The following is a 21,576-nucleotide window of genomic DNA, read 5'->3' as shown; positions in this document are numbered from 1 at the left end:
AATTGGCCCTTATGTGTCCAGTCCTTCCGCATTGGTAGCATTGCCTGATTCCTATCCCATTCACTCCTTGGGTGATTGCATTAGTTCTACCATTTCCTTAGGAATTGGTCATGTCGATGTCACGGTTTGGGTAACCCCTTCCATAGTTGTTTATTGGGTCATTCAAAAGATGGGGGAAGATAACGTCCTTTCACAACTTCTTTGATCTCCTCCCAAGTTTGGGAAGCTTATGTTACTCCTTTATCTCAACTAAACTATTTCCACCAAAGCTTAGCTTCACTAGTAAGACGAAGACGAGCAATCATGGACTGTTCATTGCAACAGTAGTTTCAGCGGCTAGGAAATAGTCGTCCAAGGCCTCAATCCATGCTTCTGCATCTTGCTCCACCTTGGGTCCTTCACCACTAAACCTAGGTGGTGGTGTTTGCTTGAGAAGAAACTTCTTCTCTTGGAGTTCCTTGTATGTTTCATCAATTTGCACTAATTGGCGATTTTGATTATCTGCGTAACTTCTTTGTTACAAAACGAGGTGTCTCTAAGAATCAATAAGACTTTGGGAGATTGGGATACTCTGGAAGCTCATAAATTTTTGACTTTACACTCCTGCGTAAGGGTTATCCTATCGGGAGAAATAACCTTTATATGTTGGTTATACACCCAACGACGTAGGGTTATTGGCTCCTCATTAATTGTCATAGTACCATTAAGCCTATGTTCTTCAAATAAGAAACATTGAACTAGTTTTGGTTTTTCAAGCCATTTCAACAACTTGAGATGGACTTTCACATCTTCCCATAGAGTACAGGTAAGGGTCATCCCTTCCCCAAATTTGGGCTCCAATTTTAGCCATTTCGTAAGCTTAAGAAATTCCATAGACGAGTCTTCTCTAAGATAGTCATTACTCTTTCTCTTAATTCCAACATGTTTGACTAGCACACAAGCAGTGGAGTACATGATCTCAAAAATAACTCACATAAAGCATACTTCATCATTAACTTGTCAAAACACCTCAATTATCATCATAAGCTCATAAGCTCATAACTCACGCTCTTCAAAAACAATAATGAGACTTCACATTTATGAAAAGTACTTACAAAGATGTATTTGATCATACTACGATCTACCAATACATCATCTCATGGATCCTTTCCTCATGAAAAGTATCAAGGTCTATATTCTCAAATCTTGGGGGATTCTTATGTACATGGCAAACAACATAATGTGGTGGCTCTTGGGGATAACCAAAACATCCAGTACCAAAATAAGGCCTTCTTGGCACTACAACAACTCTCTCGGGTGGCACTATTTGTAACACTTTCCGGTATACCCACAAGGTTTCAAATGCAGGCTCATCCCCAATGTCTGGTAACCATTCAGCAAGGCACTGAACAAAAGATATATCTTAACTATCCTTAGTTGTTTAGCGCATCGAATCCTCCATAGTTCATAATGAAGAAGAATGTTATGCTCACAATATATCTCCATATGTGACCCATTCCTTGGCCATAAATATTTCATGTACCATGAGTTAGAATAAGGTTGCAATACAATTGGAGGAATAAATATCATCTCCATTATCTCAAATATAGCTTGGCTGTATGAGAATTTATTCAACCCTAAGGCTACTTGATACATGATGGGAAAAATATCCCGCAAACGTGTAGCTTCCTCATCACTAAGTTTCTGATGAGCACAATGCGTATGCTAGTCTTAGTGCAAGATAATGAACAACAATTTTCTTCAAACAAGTGTGGCTATTTTTTTAATTCTTTTTATATGTTGACTACTTAACCTTACATTAAAAGATCTTTTGAAACCTAGGCTCTGATACCACGTGTGAGGTGCCTCCTCCAATAGACCTGGAGGAGTCCTCTAGCAGTCGACTGAAATTCATATCCATGCACATCACCATCCCGTCTCCCCATGGGAAACCTTGGACTTAGTTGAACATGGGAATCTCAGTTCTACTTCATAAGGGAATCATGGACAAGTCACCCCTAACAACAATCTAACGCCCACCTAAGAAAGACCACTTTGTAATCAATCAAAGGTAGGAGTGAGGTTAACACCGCACTTGGTTCAAAGAGAGTGAGAGACAGGGGAGAGTGTAACTCGATCCCCCTACCCATAAGGTAAAATCTCAACTTTGGTCCCCCTAAAATGGTGTTAAACCTGGTAATTAATCCTACTGGTATTGGGAGGATCACGATTTAATAGCTCTATCTAGTGTTGGGACTTATTAGGTCCACCCAGCCACAGGCATCCAATCGTCAGGATCAAAGCCTCCCACTTTCCTCGATGGGTAATTAGCAAAGCATACTGCCATGTTGTTTGGACATATAAAATCAGCTTTTTTTTATTACTCCATTAAATTGGGTTCGTTAAACTCGATCTTTAGCACATAACAAACAATTCAGAAATCAGATTTCATCATCACTCCTCACTGTGATACAAAACTGTCTTTCTGTAGAAAGAAACCGTCCAGCCTAGGATAGGACCTTCCAATCCCTCGGGATTAGGCTGTATGTGATCACTTTCCATCCGTGGTCAACAAGGAAATTTACTGGCTCAGAGCCCCTCTAAGCTTCCCTGAGCCTCAGGAGCCGTCCTACATAACAAGGGCACTTACCACTCGGCCCTTTGCCCTCTCAGGTGCTCGAGTTATCAAAATCAAAAACACCTACCTCCCTCGGAAGCATAGGACCCCCACCCACATGTGAGTTTTTTCACACTCCGTAGAGTGTAAGGGAGCATTGGGTTGGGGACCCCAATGTCCCAAACCACCACAATCCACAATTCGTCTGGCTATGCAAGCCCAGAATCATAAGAGCCATAATTCATCATTCACAAATCCAAAAGCAGTCATAACCATAAGATATTTTAACACAATTATCAATGTGTGCATAGAATCTATCCTCTTCATCAATTTTCGTGTTCCTTCCTAAAAAGTACTTGATAATACTAACATGCTTTTACAAGTCTTAGTAAGTTCTAACTAATCGTGATCCCTATCTTAGGTACTAACCTGATTATCTTTGTTTGGCCATCCATCGTGACTACAGTTTATAGCCGCAACCTTGATTTGTTGTGGGATTGCTAGTTCTTCGGTTTGAATGGGTTCGAGGTTAACTTTTGCTTTTGCTTTAGCAAAGTATTGAGTTTCGTCAGCAATAGCAATGACCACTTTCTCGTATTGGCTGAGTGTGACCTCGCTCAGCATCTCGACATCTCTTGGGAGCCATGGAAGAAGCTTGATGGGTTCGGGCATCACTTTCGCATAGGGGTGGAGAGAGAGAGAGAGAGAGAGAGAGAGAGAGAGAGAGAGAGAGAGAGAGAGAGAGAGAGAGAGGAAGAGAGGCTCGGCTGATTTGCAGTAGAGCTTCGTCGTATCAATAGCAGTAGAGGGACTTCTGCATGGGTCATTGTGTGTCTATGTGTATGTGCGTTTGACGTGACGCTCTACCCCTGTTTATATATTAGTGAGAGGGGGAGGTAAAGAGAGGATGCCTGCTTTTTGGCGTTTTTGATGACATCATCGAGATAACAAATATTTTCATTTATTTCTGCCCTGCAACTTGTTTGGATCATAACTTTGTCATATGAACTCCAAATGTAGACATTCGGATACTTAAAAAGATTGGAATGCACCTGGTCGACAAGTTAGCGTGGGCAATATTACAAATATTCATAAAAAAATAGACGAAAATAACGATTTTTGTAAATCATGTTATTTTTATCGATCTTTTGTCTTGGACGACTTGTTCCCTTAAAAATAAGTCACAGTATATATTTGGATCCATCTAAAGTAGAATTTAAGCCATCTATACATGATACTAGAGATTTCAGACTATTCTAGTAAACTAGTCCTGCTTCCTGTAAATCCTGTAGAGATTCTGCAGTTTTTTTTTTCCATGTGTGGATGTGCAACATAAATCAATTTTCTTTGGTATGTATATGCACATTGTTTATTAAAATAAACTAAGTAATGGGGGCATTACATTGTGAGCCCAAAAGCCTTTCATGGCAAGATCCCGTGACTCCAAGCACCAATTTACCTATATGTGAGTTAGAAAAATGCGTCATATGTACTGTGAGTGAGCCACAGCACAGGAGTGATATCTAAGGCATGACAACTTGGTGGCACGACGTGATGTGGAGGGTGCATGTTGTGACATGATGGTGTCTTCTTGGCATATCTTTTAAGTTGGCTTCTATTATGTGTTCTATGCGCGACATAGTGTTACATGCCCGTGGAGGACCATGTTACTTATTCGAGTTTCCGAGTGTGAACCGTGGGACCAGGTAAGTATTGTCACAAGTATTTCTGGCAGCAATGCCATTGTATAGCTACAAAGCCCTTACACTCCCCTCCCCTCCCCCCTTATTCTCATATAAAACAAAAGGATAAGTAAAAAGATTTATACTAAATTAATTTAAACTTTTTATTTTTATTAATAAAAATAAAAAATTAGTTAATAAAACAAAAATAATTCCCCTTTATTAAAACCTCACTCAAAGACCCCTCCTTCCCCTCCAAAAGCAAAGCTATTTAGAGGGCCCATCTTTTCATTTTCAAAACATGACAACGACGAGTCACCTCTGAGAGAGGGATTGAAAATTATAAGTTAGATGTGAGGAAATTATATACCAAGGAGTTAATAATAGTTTGCATGCTATCTCCCTACCATCAAATCCTTTCTTTTCTCATCTTTTCGATCACTCACGATGGCCCCTTGCAAGCATATCAATGTAGTGGGATCCTCAAGCAACTATGATATCGAAATTCTAACCATTAATATGATTGAGGTATAATATTCTATGTTTATTGTTGCTGAAAAATAGTTGAAATAGTACCCAAAAGTTTAGAATATTTATGATAAAATTAAAAATGTTATTATTTTTATTATTAATTTAGATTATTATTAATTTTAATAATAAGAAATCATTTTAAAATAAAAAATAATTCGTATATTATATTTTAAATATTTTATCTTTTAAAATTAAAAATATAGTTAGAATATTATTAAAAATAAATAATAAATAATAAAATATATTTAAAAATCTAAACTAATTAAGTACGAATAAGAATCTTAGTTTTCATAAAATTTTAATTAAAATATTAGTCAAAATTTCTTACAAATACTTAAAAACAATGTAAAATTATTTAAAATTATTATTTAGTATCTAAGATAATCAATTTATTAAATAATTAAATTATAATTTAATTTTAGTTATATTTTTCTTTAAAATGATAATTTTTAATATTATTTAAATATGTGTCTAAATTAGAATAATGACTCAAATCATTGTAAATTGATATTTTTTTACAAAGAAAAATTAATTTAGTTCTCATTATTATGTTAGAGTGCATTCACATGCATTGAAATACTTGGTTTACTTTTGTGAATAGAAAAATAGAAAATAAGATGCATTTACATACATTTTAAAAAACGTGTAAACACACAAGATTAGCTTTGTTTAACTGAAAAATCATAGAAAAGTTTTATTTGTTAATTTGTGATTTAGTGGAAATTTATTTTTGAAAGAATGGTTTGTAGAAATATTAGAATCTGATTATTGTTGCTTTAAAGCATAGAAAGAATTATATTGATTACGTCTATGGCTTGAACAATTGGATGGGAATGAGGCATTATACCATCCCTAGGGCAACCTCAATTACTCTTTACCTAGACTATATATATGTAACGTGCCCACCTAATAGCTATCCAATCACATTTTAGCAATCCATCAAGAAACGAATCTAAGCATTGCTACCCGACACTCCCATGGAATGTTCTGGGGTTTATTGCCTAGGCTTTCCCGAGTCCGCCTCACAACGAAATGTTCGTAGCCTAGAACCCACTAGGATCGACCTAAAACATGGCTTCCTAGTGGCCAAGGTCTTCTTTCAACATTCTAGCATTGAGACGTGGACATCCTACTTTACGCAGAGATACCCAAGCCGAAGCGGACCCATGTTGCACTCGGTTCAAAGAGAATGGGAAACAAGAGGGATACACTGCTCAACCTCTTTGCTCGTAGGGCTCCCATTCCAGTCCCCTAAAACGGAATGAATCGAGTTCTAACTTAACAATATCCAAAGGTCGACCGATGGAAAACCTTGTGAGAAGCCTTCTATCATTCAACCTTTAGATATTGTTAAGTTAGAACTTGATTCATGCCGTTTTAGGGAACCGGAATGGGACTATGCCCTATGGGCAGAGAGGTTGAGTAGCACATCCCTCTCGTTTCCTATTCTCTTTGAACCAAGTGCGGCATGGGTCTCCTTCGGCTTGGGTATCTCTATGTAAAGTAGGATGTCCACGTCCCGACGCTAGAATGCTGATAGAAGACCTTGGCCACTAGGAACCCAGATTTCATGTCGATCCTAGTGGGTTTGGTCGAAAACGTTCCATTACGGGACGCACTCAAGAAACCCTAGGCAACAAACCCCAGAACATTCCATGGGAGTGTTGGGCAGCAATGCTTAGATTTGTTTCTCGATGGACCATAAAAATGTGCTTGGATAGTCGTTAGGCGGGCACATTACAGTTGGTATCAAAGTGAAACTTCGTAATGATATATGATTGATAAATGTATGGTTCATAGTTATATCCTAAATGGAATAACCAAAGTGGTATGGCTTACTTTGAGGATGAATGAATTCTTCAAGCTCAAGCAATTGGAATTAACCTTGGAAGCCTATCGCCCAAATTTTGTAACCCTACTAAAATACGCGAGACCTATGGATATTGTAGCAAGTATCCAAGTTTTGCCATGGCTTGAACACTCCTTTGAACCACCGTCTTGAAGCAATGCACCCAATAGACTTGCAAGATGCATTACTTCAAGCAAATCCAATTATCCAAGAACTTAAAACGAGCCATTGTAGCAAAGATGATTCCTAAATCAGGACAAGAGATGCCACATGTGCAAAGAGATAGGGCACATCCGTAGGAGATTTCCCAACCGCCGATGTTTCCACTACAATGAGCTAGGGCATGTCCAAGCAAACTGCCCTGACTTAAGCCTAGAAGACATTGAGCTTCCAAGGAAATGAAGTTACACAAGTGCAGTCTATGGATGTATAGAGCAGTCGGATGAAGATAAAGACCTAAAGCCTACTACACCTCTTTAGTATGATTAGAAATCTTAGAAGTTCTATCAACATGTAACACAACTTGTATTGGAATAAACTTTACTCTTGTAACTACAGTTAACTTGAGTAATACGAGTTGCATCAATTTTAAGCCTGGAACTTGCAAATGATTAGAGATACTCTGGCAAGGAATGACAATTATAACTTGCAATGAATTTCTCTTAAGTTGTTTCTTCTCAACTAATATAGATTGGGTCTTACTAGAATGTCGAAGCTTGGAAGTATTCCTTAGTATTACAAGAAAAGTTGATTGTTCATGGAGCCCAGTTCTGAACTAAGAAGAAGACAATCTGGGAACATAGTTTTCAAGATAAAGGACCACTCTGATCCGCAAAAAGGATCCTAGCGGCAATTTGGCCTAAAGAAGAAGACCCTGCTAAGGACAAGGAATCTTGTGACCACAAATAAAGCTCCGCACTGTTTTTATTGCGGGAAGTTAGAACATTTCAAAAGGAAATGTCCAAAGCACCCTAAACACCGATGCTCTGAGTGCCACAACATTGGACATAACTATGCCAATTGTCCCAACAAAACTCAAAGAGAACTTGAACTTACAAAGAATGAAATTGTACAAGCTCTAGTGATCCAGAATATACTAGATACTTAGGAAAAACCTAGAGGATATCCATGAGATGTAACTACAACTCTTCTCTTGTAATCCAGACTTGAATAGATCTAATACAATAAGTTGATGTTTCAAAAGACCGCATGCTTATGAGTGATTAGAGTAGTGCAGCAAATGCCTGGTGGGTCCTAACCCACAAGCCTTAAGCCCCATTAATGCTTGTCTTCCCCGGTTCTTCTGAGATGAGGACTTCTCGAGTTCTCTAAGGGGGAGAGGATGTAATATTCCACCCCCCTCCTCGCCTCGCTACATAGAACCCCCCCCCTTTGTAATTAAAAATGATTTTTTTAAATTCCTTTTCCCCCTACCGTCGTCGATAGGTGGCAAGGGGGGAAAGAAGAAATTGACACGGCAGGGTGGAAAGATGACAGCGAGAAGTGAATGATGAGGTGTCAATGACATGGAAGGTGAACACGACAAGGAAGAAGATGAAGTCGAGGCAGACAATGTCGTTGAAGCCAAGGCCACATGCCTACTCCCACTGCCATGCAGAAAACGGTAGCCATATTGGCCGCCCAAGTGGGAGGGAGAGCTCCCATCACCTCCCCTAATGATACCTCTCCTCCCCTATAAAACCTCCCCCCCCCCTCCTTAAGCGGACAGGCGACATTACCTCTTGCCCCCCCCCCCCCCCCCCCCTTTGCTGTTGAAGAAGAAGAGGGAGAGACAGAGGGCGAGGAAGAGAAAGAGAGAGAGAGGAGAAAAAGAAGAGAAGAAGAAGAAGAAGAAGAAGAAGAAGGAGAGAGAGAGAAGAAGAAGAAGAAGGAGAAGGAGAAGGAGAGAGAGAGAAGAAGAAGAAGAAGAAGAAGAAGAAGAAGAAGAAGAAGAAGAAAAGAAGAAGAAGAGGAAGAGAGAGAGGGAGAGAGAGAGAGACTCTCTCAGGGTTGTCCTTCATTTCCCCTCCTTAGAGGGTGACCGCACGTGTTTAACCCCCTCCTATTGGTGAGCTTAACCCCTCCCATCATGATAGAAGGAAATCTTCCGACATGCCATCTCTCCAATGAGAGAAGGGGAGAAAGAGATTTACAAATGGAAGTATGGCCCCAAAACGGAGGATGACACGCACCAATGAAAATCCTGCATCCAACAGTGGAGCCCTTGGTCTGGGCGATACCATCAATTCGAATGCAAAGTTGGGTATGGTTAATCCATCTCTGAATACCCAAGTACAAATTGCCATCTTCCCTATTCGTGAGTCATAGGCTATATCACTTCAGTATGCACATGAATTCATGCAAGGGAGTAGCTTGAACTTATTCATATTATTATAAATTGGCATTATGATTGTTCCTTTTAACCCAACTTAGTTTCATACAGCCTATTTGCTGATAGCGCAATTACAAGGAGGAACTACACAAGGGTTATGAATGGTATAGTCACTAAAAGAACGACATTAGAAGATTGTGCATACAAGTGCTAGATTAAAGCATAGTCAAGGGTTACAACTAGCATAATTTCCAAATGAATATGACATTAAGAATCAAGAATAGAAGGTTCTAGTTTAAAGTTTGGATACTTCAAAATTACTTATCCTAAGAGCCCAAACATTAAGAAAAACTAGATTCTAGCTCAATGCAAGGCTTGTCGGAGTCTAGTTACCTGAAATCATCTCGCACTTATCTTATCAAGTATTTACACATTAGGTCTATAACATGTTGATATATGGGAATAATTTCCCATTGTTTCATGGCTTGACTAAGGCCGACTAGGGCCTTTTAACTAGGGCCTAGTACAAGAAATTAATCATAAGGATTGAAACTGAGATGTCTTAAGACCCATCTCTTAACTACAACTTCCGTCGATCCAATTCAGGGTTGGATTATTGATCAATGTAAGTGCCTTAGCCGAGGGAAGGAAGTGTTAAGAAACATTTTGCATAGTATTGCCCTTTGATCCCAAGGGGGAGAGAAAATGTGCTAAGGAAATGTTATCGCATCTATTCTTGCAATGTTTGGAAAGGAATACCATTGCTCTATTGGTTAATCGAACAACACACTAAATTCTTTTACTATCAACTAATTGTTGGATTGTGGTTTGGATGATTATTCCAATTACTTGTGTTTGATGGTAAATGCATGGCAGGGGTCAGTAATGACAAGTTGCCATGGGGAATAAAGGAATGTTTTCCTAGAAGATGATATTAAGTTGATTGCCTTGAGTATGCTTGACGCTTAAATTGGATTAATTAAGGAAGGATATTTGCGCAGGTGGATCATCTCCAAGGTCATGCCGCATTTCAACCCAAGAGGGCACTGCTCAATTCACGAGCCAAAGGTTAAGTGGTAAAAAGGCCAACCATAGAAGTTGTGTCTCACTCCTAGGTCACTTGGGGTCACTGGAGCTCTGGACACCCCTTACTTAGTCTAGAACGGAGTTGTAGATTTCCGTGAGCCCAATGTCTAGGGCGTTGGAAGATCCTATTCTAGATAATGGATGGAAATTGTGGTGCTATGTGATTTGAACCAGTTAGGGTAAAAGGGGCACTTCTGTTGGATAGAAGGGGATATATAATTCTCCCGTATGGGTAGGAGACAAAGATTAACTTGAGATAAGTTAATAAACTTTTTTGTCAAAAGATAGCTTGCTCTGTATTCATGTCTATGCCATAAATTACGTGAACAAACCATGTTCCCTAAAAGGCTTAATTAATGAAGCTAATTTTAAATGTCACATAATTATGGTAGGACTTAATTAGAAAACTAAAGCTATCAATGAAATCGGGTGGGCGGAACTCCCGACGGGTCTTTGTCCTATGGCAAGGTGGTCCCAGAGAACTGGGAGGCGTCTCACAAGGTTTTTCGTCGTTGGACCTTTAGATATTGTTAAGTTAGAACTTGATTCATGCCGTTTTAGGGGACCGGAATGGGAATATGCCATACGGGCAGAGAGGTTGAGTGGTGCATCCCTCTCGTTTCCCATTCTCTTTGAACCAAGTGTGGCATGGGTCTGCTTCGGCTTGGGTATCTTTGCGTAAAGTAAGATGTCCATGTCCCGATGCTAGAATGCTAACAGAAGACCTTGGCCACTAGGAATCCAGATTTCAGGTTGATCTTAGTGGGTTCAACCGCGAACATTCCGTTGTGAGGTGAACTCAGGAAACCCTAGGTGACAAACCCCGAAACATTCCATGGGAGTGCCGAGCAATGACGCTTAGATTCGTTTCTCGATGGACTGCTAAAATGTGCTTGGATAGCTATCCACGTTACCATAATATATACTACCTAATGGGACTTATTAGGTAAATTTGGTCTTTTATATAGAAAGATTCACCCTTATGGTAGGTGAGAAGCAACGAGGCCATGGTTTGAGTTGCAATCTCAATCTCGAACCTAAAAAAGGATTGAAATATATACGAGTCTAGTGTGATTTAGCATTGGAGGGCCCCATATAAATAAGACAAAGGTGGTAACATGATTTTGGGTCGATTTAATTTTAAAACAATTGTATATATGAGAATAAAAATCAAAATAACTTTTTTTTCGAAATGGATTGGTTTGTGTTCATATCTTAAGTATGTGCTAATGAACCCTGTGCCAACACTAATTAATGAGACTATTTATATATGTCATTAGAGCATGGTAGTATATCTATTTAAAAAATAAGGCATACCTCGACATCATGGGTTGGGTGGACGATTTCTTGATGGAATCATCTTGGATAGAGAGAGAGTACTCTAGACCAATAGGAGTAGAACCTCCGTAACGGAAGTTCTATTTTAAAAAATACAAAAAATAGCTTTACAAAAAGATATATATATATAATAATATTACAACTTTGTATTATCAATATTTATTTTTAGCCTCTTATATTCGTGATTATGATAATCTTTGCATTAATGATATACAATCCCGACCACTTTTATTTAATGATATGTATGGATTAATGATAATGATACGTTTGATCTGAATTCAATTTAATAAAGAGCTTGGAACTTGTTTTTTTCCTCCTTTCTTTTATCGCTCTCGTGTTTTTCCCTCCTTTGTGGTAGTTTAGTCCTCTCTCTCTCTCTCTCTCTCTCTCTCTCTCTCTCTCTATGCTTGGCACTTATTTTTTTTCCTCCTTTCTTTTATCCCTCTCATGTTTTTCCCTGCTTTGTGGTAGCTTAGTCCTCTCTCTCTCTCTCTCTCTCTCTCTCTCTCTCTCTCTCTCTCTGCACCATGGATACAAAAATTTGACCTTCAACAAGACGTCCAAGCTCCCAAATCACATCCACATCAATGTTTAACTCATTCCAAAAAGATGAAGATGGATTCCTACAATCATTAGCAAAGGCAATTGAATCACCATGCAGCAGGCAAAACGTGGAAAAAGGCGAAGATATGAGAGCTCGTTCATCTCTGCTTAGAAGGGTAGAATCTGAGATTTCAAGCTTGGAGTAAATAAGAATAGCATAAAAGAGGTTCAGGTGCAACATGTGTTTATGCATAGAGAGCTATATTTGGAACCTAGAAGTTCAAATCTTCCAATGCATAAACCAAATTGTAAGGATTTGATTCTTAAGGTCTTTCTTTTCTTGTACTTGGTTTAAGGTTTTTCATTATAATACTTGTTCATTTGTCTTATAGATGTCTATTCCTCTAATCTTGAGGAATGGCAACAACTGATCAAGTCTATTGTTGATGTGATTGATGTGATGCATTGCCTAATTGGAGAAGAGATGTACAAAGGTAGAAAGAAGACAAAGCTTGCAAAGAATGGAATATTCTTCTATGACCATTCTTATATTGTCCCCATGCAGCGTAGCTAATGGGGATCAATATCCCCTCTTCCTTTGCCTTATTTTTCAAGCTTTGAGTGGCCTTTTCCAAGTACAGCTACTAGTGAGGGCTATAGATGTAAAATATTTTCTGAGATATAGAGACCTAGTATCTCAAATAGGCTAAGCAAAGTTACTTTGTTCATGCCTATTAATAAAGTTTATTGACTTCTTTTCTAATGTTGAGATAAGAATATCAAAGACTATGCTTTCAGTGTGAAGAGACTAACATATGATCATGTTATACAATTTGTTGATGAGGGATGGGACACGAGGACAAAAGGAAAATTTATATGTAAGATAGATCAAGACTCTATAGCTTGTAAATATATAATTGCTACTCAAAATTTCATCCTTAGTTTTTATTATAGTAGATATCATTATGTTGGTGGTAGTCTGGTAGCTTTATACAAAAATCTTGATAATTTTAGTAAAGATCCTATATTGGATCTTGATGTTTGGTACAATGAGGACATTATTGCAATCCTAAAGGTTAGATCATCATGTATGTTACATTAAGTGAGGATGGATTTACAAAGTGAAGATATTGAACTACCATACTCATTTGTGCTCCAACTTAATAACAAACGAGTAAGTTTTTATATCATATTATATCCACTTAAGTGTATATCAGATTTCACTTCTTGATTAATAAACATTTGTAACATATTTTTTTAACAGATATCAATGAGGAGAGTGAAGAATATACAATGCAAGTATATTGAAGAAAATATCTCTTTCCTATCAATATAAAATACATGTACAAATTTTGTGGCAAATTTTTGTCGGCCATCTCCATGACTTATACACAAGGGCTTACGATCAATGAGGAAAAACTACTTTTTTTGAGAACTTTTCTTAGGAGAAGGGACATCCTTTCTAGGAGTTCTTTTGCTTATCTTTGATGCTTTGGTTGCATTGGGTGTTGAAGGCATAGCTTCACCTGTTGTACTTACATGTACCTCCTCTCCTTCAAAGTCCGAGCCCTGACTATTGTCCATTCTTGTCGGTTGTATACAATTGACCATTATGTACTTCATGAGCTTTGCTCTTATATACTAAATATTCTCACGTGTATAGCAATCCCTTATAAACTGTCATACATTTGTAAGAAAATATTTTTAGTTCATTGTTATTTTTTTACAATGGACTATATTATTATCATCAATAGACTATTTTGTAATAAACCTCTATCTTAAAGTTTAGTATGTTTCACATTACCTTTATAAGTTTATCATCATTGAGATAAACAAACTGAACCAATCTTTCGGCATTTACAATTATTGTCCAGCCACAAAAGTAACTATCATCTTGATGAGGACACTGCAATCAACAATATAAAGTAAAACTATGAAACTTTTTAATGGTAGTTTTTAGAATAAATTTTCATATTACGTTCCAACCATTTTAATCAAGACCTTACCACAACTTATCTATATTGCATTGTCGCAAGTAAGTCAAAAGGAATGGGAGGCTTTTTCTCTAGCACTTCAATCAATCTTTTTACGGCTTTGAACCAAAAAGGTAATAAAATTTAGAGTAATTACAAAAGAAAGATCAAAATATTTAGAATACCTACAAAAAAAAGATCAAAATATCAAGGCGACCCTAGATTATATAACTTACAACTTGGCATTTCCATGTCTCCCTTTTATAGAATTGATGAGGAAATATTGCCTCTCCACACAATCTATTCTAATTAGGCTCCAATGAGAATTGAAAACAAAAATATTTCAATAATCTAACAAAACAAGATCTCATAAAATCTAACAAAATATCAAATTACTTACTTTTTCATTCTATGGAATTAGAAGAACCTCCAAAGTTTTAAAGTCAATTGAATTGAACCAATGGTCAAATGCACTTGCATCAAGATCGCTCCTCATATAGTATGAGATAGATGGATCAAGAATCTTAATCTTTTGTTGTATATCAAAGGGGGGCTCATGCATTACACACTTAGTAAAGGAATGGAGATAGTAAGCATCAACATGAAAGTATATTGCTAGAAAAATATAGTGAGTAAAAATAAATTGTAGTATACTATACTTGATCCCAGCTAGAAGAATAGAGTCATTCACTTCTCTCAGTTTATTCTTGATAATTTAAACACAGTCAGAGTCCAAAAATACAATATCAGATCTTTTGTTAATATCATCAAGTAAAAAGAAGCAAACATTGAAGCCCTTAGGGTTAGCCCTTTCAAGAAGGGTAGATAACTCCTCTTCAAAAGATGGGAGTTGTTCTACTTCCTTTTCTTCTTCCTTATTTCTTTTATGCTGCCTCCATTTATATGCTGCTCTTCTATGGCCTTTTCCTCTTTCTCATATTGTCTTGTGTCCTTCATGGGTGACATCTTCAACCTTAAGATCTGGATCATTTTTCTTCTTCCTATATGGAGGGACATTTAAAATATTGAAAGCCTTCACATCAAAAAGGGAGACTAGCTCAAGGACATTTGAAAACCTGTATCTCAATCTCGTGAGAATTATCATGTCTTTATCCATAAGTGTAAGCCTATGTGCATGAGCAGTACATATATAAGAATCTTGGAAAAACTCAATTAAAAAATCTTATGTAGCCTCCTGAATACAGTTGAGAGATGCCCTAGTCCATCTAAAACTATCAAGGCTATGCTTGTCACAAAATTCTCTAGCAAGCCTCTGAAAAGACAATTTTGGAATTGCATTATTTAGGGCCTTCATTGCACTTCTAATCTCCTTTAGGCATCTAACATGCTATGAGAACCTTCTCCTTAGCTCTGATTTCCTTGTAAGTTTGGAAGGCTTGGAGGACTGATGGATCTTTGAGGCAAGACCTCTAAGATCAACTTTCTACTTCCTTGCAATGGCCTTTGTTCTAGCCATCTGAAAAATCAAAGAAAATAAATAATACACGTAAATTAGGACAGAGCTCCAAATCTCTAGCATAATGTTATCTAAAATCACTTAGTAGCAAAAAAACACTAATCACATAGTCTATCTCCAATTTAAATAAAACAATGCAAGCTTTGATATAATGTTATCTAAAATCACTTAGTAGCAAACAAACACTAATCACATAGTCTACCTCTGTAATGTGTCCACCCCTCAAATTGCGGGACAGGTCTTAGCAACCCATCGAGAGATCAATCTAGAAGATGTCACCCGGCACTCCCAAGAAATGACACGAGGTTTGCCAACTAGGGTCTCTCAAGTCTGCCTCGCAATGGGACTTATCCGGCCATTCCCACTAGGATCGACCTGAAGTATGGGTTCCTAGCAGTCGAGTCTTCCTAACAGCCTTTTAGTGTCGGTCGACAGCCACTCCACTTTGCATAGATACAACTGGACCCAAGCAAACTCATACCACACTTGGTTCAAAGAGAGTGGGAAACGAGAGGGATGCATCGCTCAACCTCTCTGCCCGTAAGGCATGGTCCCATTCCAGTCCCCTAAAATGGCATGAATCAAGTTTTTAACTTACAAGTTCTAAGGTCCTTGTCTATCTAACGTTCGCATAAAAAAAATTCCATTGAGAAAATCTCTCGGCCAACCGAGACCACCCTACCGTAGGATGGACCAGACAATCACATCCACCACGCTTCCCTTGGGGGTTGTTTTAGTTATCTAATTACCTACTACATTATGTTTAACACATAAAAGCAACCTCCTTAATTAACCCGTTAATCATAGGTTCCTTTACATAATTTAGGGCACGGGCATGAAGACAAGATAAAACAAGATCAAACACTTCCTTAACTTATCTTCAGGTTAATGTTTGTCTCCCACGCATACAAGAGAATTAAGTGTCCCTTTCTGCCTCCACAGAAATAATCCTTCAGTATTCCGGAATACATCAAGTATCATGCTCGAACACTATCCCGGCAATCTACAGGATTGCTACTCGAAGTACCGCCCGTAGACTAGTACACAGTCCTCGAGATCCCATCTTGAGTCACATCGGCCTCTTGTGCGGGAGCCTCCCCTGGCACCCAAGCGCCCTCCTGCTCCAAGCAGCACCCATGGAGAGACCCCTCGCAGCGGGTTAGGTCCATATACCCGGCGCGGCTAACAACCCCCTTGGATAGGGCTAGGCAGACAGTCGGAGGTAACTGATCCTACCTCTCCCTCCAGGATTTTAACCTAAAGCATTAAGAGTTTTGCCTTGAATTAGGTCCTTGAGCAAAGAAGTTCAAATAATGTACCTAAGTGTACAATCACAATCATCTCAAAGGTCATTTGTACGACCAACTGCTAAGGTGTGGTTCCTTTTTCCCGAATACTCCCAGCATTCAATCCTGGATCGTTCGTGACTTGGCGAGATCCCAATAATCTCAAACAAGATCATGCAAGTAATTTTTCTTGGTAGGTTAACTTATTTTGACTTGCTCTTTCCATTAGGTTTTACCTTATGGTATATTAACCCTAACTCAAAGCATTAATTGGTCAACCAAGGCAACTGACAAGCCTTTTTCAAAACCCAACCAAGGGTCTTTTATTCTTCCAGTTCTTTACATCATCTCCCTCTAACCAATTTCAGTTAACACACTTGGCAATGCAAGACTTTTAATCTAGTCCTTCAGGATACAGTCTAGATGCATGCATCCCTTCCATCTCTCTTAGTGCCGTACTATGCAGAATTTTCCAATCAGACTCATCTTACTTGCACTTGGGATTTTTAATGCATTAATATAATCCGCAATCTTTAACTCTTTTCACATTTAGTCAATGAGTAATTAGCCCTAATGTGCATGTACTTGTATGGCCTAAGTTTCCTTGCATCAATGCAAATGCATCCTGTGAATAGAAACTATCTTTTAATGTGTTTAGTTTAATCATGGATACAAATCATGATTTTTATTGGCTAATTTAAGCATTGCTCTACACGAAGGTCTATCATTTTATGTAAAATTTTATGAAAACCGTATCATTTCATGTGTGTCAATCCATGCAGAATCCATTCTATTTGTCCACTTGACTCCCATGCAATCATCTCGTATTTGCAATATTTCGTGCAACAATATTTCATGTACTAGGCTAGTCAATATTTCATGCAACTCATGTACTTGACTTTTCATAATCATGCACTTTAAGTATGGAAGAAAACCATGAACAATAAGCAATAGGAGTAGCGGGAGGGTTAGAGGACACCATTTTTTAGGGGATTTCTTGATGGCCACGAACGAGTCTTCGTGTTTGGCCTTCTGATTTCTCTTCAAGTTCTCTTCTTTCTCACCTTCTTATTCTTCTCCTCCTCTCTCTCCCTCTTCTTCTCCTTCTTCTTCTTCTTCTTCTTCTTCTTCTTCTTCTTCTCCTTCTCCTTCTCTCTCTCCCTCTTCTTCTCCTTCTCTCTCTCCCTCTCCTTCTTCTCCTTCTTCTCCTTCTCTTCTCCTTCTTCTTCTTCTCTTTCTTCTTCTTCTCTTTTCCTCTCTCTCCCTCTTCTTCTTCTCCTCTCTCTCCCTCTTCTTCCCTGTTAAGAATCGCGTGGTGGGGGGACTTGCTCAAGATGCTGCGTCGAACACACACAGAATGCACAAGGAGAAGCTCACTCAAGAGACAAGAAGAGAGATGGATACCAAAACGTTTTCTTGCTGGTTTTTTCTTCTTCTTCCACACACTTTACAATGTACACAAAGTATAGATAAGATACAACATAAAGGAAAGTATCCTACTAAGTCAAACAATGTATAACCGACTACACTAGTTGACTGGCGCTATAACTATGCCAGCTCTAAATGGGTGTAACAACCTGAATATAATAAGTAATAAGTCAGTGGCCATGTGAGAGTCATAATGACCACCGATGTACTAAGTGTAGACGTGTGGACCCATCTAATCAAGCGGTCCATCATCAATGTCCGCATGTGTTGAGCTTGTCATCTCAACACTCCGCCTCAAGCTCAACTACATATCTACAACTCCTAGTAAACTTCGAAACTTTTGAGGCTTCTCTATACCCAATGCCTTTGTGAAGATGTCAGCTATCTGATCCTGTGTGCTGACATACACCAAGTCAATCTCACCTGCTAGTACCTTCTCTCTCACAAAGTGGTAGTGTACCTCAATATGTTTTGTCCTGGCATGGAACACAGGGTTCCTAGCAAACTGTATATTGCTTATGTTGTCACAATAAATGACAATTGGACCTTCCTCCTGCACATCTAAATCAGCCAATAACTTTTATATCCATACTACCTCACATGCTGCTACAACAGCACATCTATACTCAACCTCTGTACTCGACAAAGCAACTGTAGGTTGCTTTTTGCTACTCCAAGTAACTGCTGCACTACCAAGAGAAAACATGTATCCGCTGGTAGATCTTCTATCAGACATACTACTTTCCCAATCTGCATCTGTGTATCCAAACACCTGTACATCTGTACCTGCCTCATAGAAAAGTCCATAATGTAATGTGGACTTCACATATCTCAATATGCATCTGACTGCATCCAAATGTAGCTTTCTAGGTACTTGCATAAACTGACTCACAAGACCAACAGTGTAGCTCAAGTCTGGCCTTGTAATGGTCATGTAGATCAAACTCCCCACTATTCTCCTGAACATAGGAGGGTCTTCTATCTCATCCCCAACATCAGCACTCAACTTTACATTGTACTCCAATGGGACTGAAAGTGGTTTGCATGCTGTCATACCATACTTGGACAACATATCCAAGCCATACTGTCTTTGGGACAGCCATATACCATCATCACATCTGATCACCTCAATGCCAAGGAAGTACCTTAGCTCACCTAAATCCTTCATCTCAAACTTCTTCTTCAAAAAATCCTTGACTTCAGCAATCCCACTATCACTATCACCTGTAATAATCAAGTCACCCACATAGATGACTATGATGACCAAACCTGCATCTCCCTTTCTCACATAAAGTGAGTGATCAACATCAAAAACATAAAAGCCAAGATTGAAAAGATACTCTCTGATCTTGTCAGACCATGCTCTAGGTGCTTGCTTGAGCCCATAGAGCGCCTTCTTCAACTTGCTCACATACGTGGGATGCTCTAAATCTTCATAACCTGCTGGTTGATCCATATACACTTCTTCCTGCAAATCACCATGCAAGAAGGCATTCTTCACATCCATTTGCTGCAACCTCCAACCTTTGGCTACTGCCAAAGAAATCACACATCTGACAGTTGCCATCCTAGCAACTAGACTGAAAGTTTATTCATAATCTATGCCATATGTCTAGGCATAGCCTATTGCAACCAGCCTAGCTTTGTACCTACTAATAGAACCATCTGCATTGTGCTTAATCTTATAAACCCACTTACATCCAATAGCTTTCTTGCCCTTCGCCAATGATACTAGATCCCAAGTCTTATTGGCCTCTAATGCAGCCATCTCCTCATTCATTACTACATCCCAATGAGTATGACCAACAGTATCCTCAAAACAAGTGGGCTCAACATCCTCAACTAGTTTTACCATATAAGCATAATGGTGAGCTGCATAACCTTCAAAACCAAATATTTTAACAGGGTATCTGACCTTGCTAGATCTGCGTACCATCGGATCACTCAATGGAGCCTTTATATTACTATGAGCTCTCTGTACACCTAGTGTCTTGACAGAAGGAATACCAAGCTCATCATCCAAGCTCTCTGAGCCACCACTGGAGTCTCCATCAAGAACTGCATCAATGCCATCTGACACTTTATTCTTTCCTTTGTCTTTACTTGTAGTGCTACTAGATGCACCTGAAGATGTAGAGCTACTCCTTAGTCTCCCAGACCATGGACTACCAGATGATAATCATCATCATCCAATGCATCACCACTAGATGCATACCAACTGCTCATTTCATCAAAGATGACATCCCTACTCACTTTGAACTTACATGTAATAGGGTTATAACAGCGATACCCTTTCTACTCTAAAGAGTATCCAATAAAGACACATTTTTCTGACTTTGGATCAAGCTTCTTTTGTAGCTCATCTGGCACATGAACATATGCAACACAGCTAAATACCTTCAAGTGCGATACATCAAGCTTCTTGCCAGTAAAGCATTCTTCAAGAGTCATCCCATGAACTGCATCTGTGGGAGTTCTGTTCATAATATAAACAGCAGTATGAACAGGCTCAGACCAAAAATGCTTAGGCATATCCTTTTCAACCATCAAGGCACGTGCAACTTCTGCAATGAGCCTATTTTTCCTTTCTACAACCCCATTTTGTTGTGGGGTATACCTGCATGTGAACTGTCTCTTTATCCCATGAGACCTCAAAAAATCACTAAACTCATTCGAGAGGTACTCTCCCCCTCCATCTGATCTCAAGCACTTTACTTTCAAGCCTGTTTCTCTTTCAACTGTAGCCTTGAAAGTTCTAAAGTGCTCAAACACTTCACTTTTTTCCTTCATAAAATATACCCATAGCTTTCTAGACCAATCATCAATGAATGTGACAAAGTATGAACTGCCTCCAAGAGATACATTTTGTGTAGGCCCCCAAATGTCTATATGCACAACATCAAGGATATTTCTGCTTACATCTCTGTCATGTGAAAAGGGTTGTCTTGCCTACTTACCAAACTGACATGCTTCGCATACCTTATGAAATTTTGTAACTCTAAATGTAGGCAAACATGTAACCAATCCTTTGGACTGCATTAATTTCAGTCTTTGTACATTTTCATGTCCAATGCGTTTGTGCCAAATTTCAATATCTGCAACAACACCTTTTCCTTTAGCATACATAGCAGCATTCATAGTAGGAATTCCAGCATCCAGAGTAAACATATGTCCAACTCTATTTTCCTTTGCAACTAACATGCACTTGTCATTGAAGTCTTCTACAAAGCAGCCCTTGCTCTACCATCTGACCAATTGACACCAAGTTCTTTGTAATAGATGGCACATGTAATACATCTGAAAGACTCTTTGTCTTACCATCATGCAAGGGCAAGGGAACTTTTCCAATGTGTGAAATTGGGCGGCATGAATCATCACCTATCTGCACATAACCTGCATTTTGCAAATCCTGCATCTCTCCAAACCATTCTGCATGACTGGTCATATGATTGGAT

Source organism: Lygodium microphyllum, chromosome 17, assembly GCF_053477565.2.
Source record: "Lygodium microphyllum isolate KBCC chromosome 17, Lygodium_microphyllum_v1.1.10, whole genome shotgun sequence".
Classification (NCBI taxonomy): domain Eukaryota; kingdom Viridiplantae; phylum Streptophyta; class Polypodiopsida; order Schizaeales; family Lygodiaceae; genus Lygodium; species Lygodium microphyllum.
This window is presented reverse-complemented; position numbering follows the sequence as displayed.